At 50.0% G+C, this 3577-nt stretch overlaps 1 long non-coding RNA gene across 2 annotated transcripts; it reads right to left on the bottom strand.

The window, feature by feature from the left end:
* Positions 1-378: 378 nt before the first annotated feature.
* On the bottom strand, positions 379-3571 carry LOC125614393. 2 transcript variants are annotated; one of them, XR_007344996.1, is made up of 2 exons: positions 2494-3571; positions 379-1214 (listed from the first exon to the last, which is right to left on the bottom strand). It is a non-coding gene; the product is annotated as an uncharacterized LOC125614393 (long non-coding RNA). The 2 variants fall into 2 exon arrangements; XR_007344995.1 differs by having other exon boundaries at positions 2651-3571.
* Positions 3572-3577: the final 6 nt, after the last annotated feature.

Genomic DNA, 3577 nt, shown 5'->3' with positions numbered 1-3577 from the left:
GGGACTGTCAGCCATTTATTATACGCACACCCACTATCTCAACTATGAATGAGCCAGGGAAAAGGTACATTTTAGCTGGATTTCCTCTCTGCATACTACTAGCCAGGGCCAGAATGTCCACTGCCATGTAAAGTAAGATCAGTTCAAACACTGTCCTCTGGGGAGGAGATGAAGGACAGACATACCAGTCCTTGCCTTCATGGAGCATCTAGTTTACATGGGAAGCCAGTAGAAGAATGTGTGGGGAAAAGAAATGCTATCTTCTGTGAGGGATGACCTGGGAGCTAAGTGCTGCTTTAACATATCTCCAGTACCAAGAGTAGTGTCTGGTCCATAGATGATGCTCACCAAATGTATGAAAGTAGGCGAAAATTTCCATGACTTTCAAACTTTTTATTTCAAAGGGAAAAATCTCTTCTTAATGAAATTGTACCTGGAAGCTCACTACATGAAATGAATACAATACTGCCCTAGTTGAGGAGAGTTAAGGTTGAGTCCTTCCTGCTCTCTCCTCTGGGCACCAGAGAGGTTTCTCAGAACCCAATTGAAAAAATTATTGCTGTGTAGTCAGTGGAAATAAGGGGTAACTCATCTCTAGCTCCTTCTTCCAGGTTCACCTTAGCCACCCACGATCTTAACAACAAAAAAAAAATGGAAGTTTAAGGAATCTGGGCTTCTAAGGAATATTTGCATCTTAAGAAAAGATGCCAATCTCTCCTCTGCCCTTCCTCCAGGGGCTCCAATTAGTAAGAGCAGAAAGGAGGAATTTTTGAGTAACACTTCAGAGTTGGTCACAAATGTTTATCAAGGTAATGTTTGTTTAACTTAAGTAAAGTGGTCAAGTTTTCTAGAATTCAATAGAAACTTACTTGGTGTGCCCCTACAGACAGTCCTGATTACAATACAACATCAAACTCCCTGTGGAATCTGGTCAGTGAGTAGGTGGTGCTACCTTTGGCACCAGCGTACCCTTCATTTCCCTGACAGCTATTAACATTCCTGACCAAGTTCATGGTCAGTCTCTTACATATACAGCTGCCAAGAGAGGCTGCCTGGAGAACACATCTCTTCTCCATGACTGCGGGACTGTGACCTTCTGCTTGACCTGTCCTTTTTGTTTCCCCATTCATCAACAGGGCAAGGAGGGTGGTCAATACAAGAGGTGCTCACTTGTCAAGGTGGTCCAGAAAGCAAGGTATATCACAGATCTGCACCTGGAAGACAGTTTGGATAACATTGGTTTTTGAAGACATGTCAAAAGGATAAATCTCTCAAGGTTTTTTTTTTTTTTTTTTTAAATCATTATCTATCTCATGGCCCTTCAATTTAAATCTCTTTATCTGCCCCACAGACTGTCCCTCCTACAGGTGTCTGAGTGTTAGGGATCCCATTTGACAGCAAGGAAAACTGAGGGGTGAAAGGAGCTCCTCAGTCAGACAGCAAGTCACGAGAAGCTCCATCTTTTCCCTGACTGCCTGGCATAGTCACCTTGTCCACGTTTTCTTGGCCCTTGACTGATTGCCCTATCCTCAAAATCTAGCTCAGGCTTGACCCTGGCTAAGAGGACAGCCTTCCAGCTACTGCTGCCTTTCCACAACTGCTGCTAACTGTAACCCTGAATCCCAGCACCACCCACAGCTTCTGGTCTAATCATTTGTACTTAAGAAGTTGAGTTAGCATCCTGAAATCTGGTTTTGGGATCAAAACCACTCAAGGTTAGGGCTGGAGGGTACCTTAGAGATTAAGAAAAACTAAGACTGAGAGGATTTGCCAAAGGTCTCATAGTAAGTTATGAAAAAAACAGAGCTTCAAGCCAAAATTTCTTGTGTTCGCCACGTCTTCCTGGTGATATTCTGAGTCCCTCTGTTTTCTCTTTTGTCTATGCACTACTTCCCCTTTCCCTTCTGTCCCTCTATTCTTGTCTTACCAGAGAGAGGCTCTAGGGCTCCCTGCGCAGTATCTGTTCTCTGGAACCTTGGTGTTGAGTCATGGTGGGATTAATCACACAAAGAGGTGCAGAGCCCCACGGAGTCTGCTGTCCTCAGCTCTGAAATATTATTTAATCCCGACTAAATCATCCCTAACTTTTGTTCAGAAGTGAAAATGATGGCTCCCAGAGTTTAGGTGATATGCCCAAGGTCAGCCAGATAGGAAATGGACACCTCAGGAGCCCCTGCTGCGGCACTCTGCTCCAACTCCTGCTTCTGGTGTTGCCAAGGATCAGCAGGCTCTGAAGGCCGGCTGAGCCACAGGCAAGCCCAGGTCTTGCCTCCCAGCTTGGAGCAGCGTGACTGACTTTTGGAAATGCGTTATTCCTTTAGGTCTCCAAGCCTATATCTGCTCATTCGTGCGTGTGGCTCCCGTCTGAAATGTCGGGGTTGGTCGGGAGACAAAGCGTGTGCAGTTGGCTACCACTCAGTACTTTTGGAGGTATGCTTGGTACCTGCGGGGCACCCTAACCATTGTGAGGCAGGCCCTGCGGCTTGTGCCCACCTCTGCTGTACAGCCCGACACTGTGACGTGCTCAGGAGCGCTCAGGAGCGGTGAACCTGGAGGCCGCTTGGCCGCTCCAGGATTCACACTCTCCCGAGTTAGCGCTCGGGGCTTGAGTCTTCTGTCTGCCGTTCTCCCAGGACCCCAAAGTACCCACCGAACTCAGCAGGCCATTCTAGCGGCCGCGCCCATCTGGCCAGTAACTCCGGGGGCCCGGTGCTTCTCCAGAGAGGCATCCGACCCCCGTCCCCAGCGCTGGTTCTGGCGTTTGGGGACAGAGAGGTGAGAAGGGGTGGTGGGGTGCCTCTTCTGGGGTGCAAGCCAGTAAGCACATCTCCGCGCGTCCCTCACTGCCCAGCGAGCGCTGCCCAACTTCTGTATCCGCCGGACACTCTGCTCCAAGTCGCTCTCAGCACCGAAGACCAAGTGCCCTCGGGAAACTGCACTCACCACCTTGAGGGAGTCCCCTGAGAAAGGCAAGGAGCTCTGGTGGGTCTTCTAGGGATCTCCGGCAGAGGCCCCAGGGTGGGGGTACTTCGCCGATACGCCTCCCTACTACCCACGTCCCTTCAGAGACAGCAGCCGATGGCCCAGTAGGGAGCATTTTCCACGTCCTAGAAGACCCCGAGGACCGCGCCTGGAGGTACCTGCTCTCCACGAAGGGACCGGGCGGGGGTGAGCGGTAGTGAGCGCCTGGCAGAGGGAACCTGTTTGCTGGCCAGTTTGGAGGTAGGATGGGGTGGGGTTTGGAGATGGAGAAGCTTGAGAGAAGAAGTTGGGTTCCTCTCCCGCTTCCAAAAGAACCCAAGTTGCAAGTGGGAAATTAGGCAGAGTGTAAACACAAACAACCTCAAAAAGAAGCCAAGAAAAGCGAAGCCAAAAGAAGCAAGCGCAACACTGTTACAAAACTGTCTGGTTTTGTAACAATTTCCCTGCTGCCGGCCAATGAGCAGCGTGGTGAGGAGTCACGTGGTACCGTTTTATATAACACTTTGCTGAGACAAGACAGTTATTAGGCGGCGCGGGGCGACCGGCATCAAGCTGGCGGAGAAGCGGCAGGGGCCGGTGCGTGGTGGCACCGCGG

This window comes from Marmota marmota, unplaced genomic scaffold (genome assembly GCF_001458135.2).
Source record: "Marmota marmota marmota unplaced genomic scaffold, marMar, whole genome shotgun sequence".
Taxonomy (NCBI): Eukaryota; Metazoa; Chordata; class Mammalia; order Rodentia; family Sciuridae; genus Marmota; species Marmota marmota.
The sequence above is the reverse complement of the archived record's forward strand: the minus strand, read 5'-3'. Positions and strand labels throughout refer to the sequence as shown.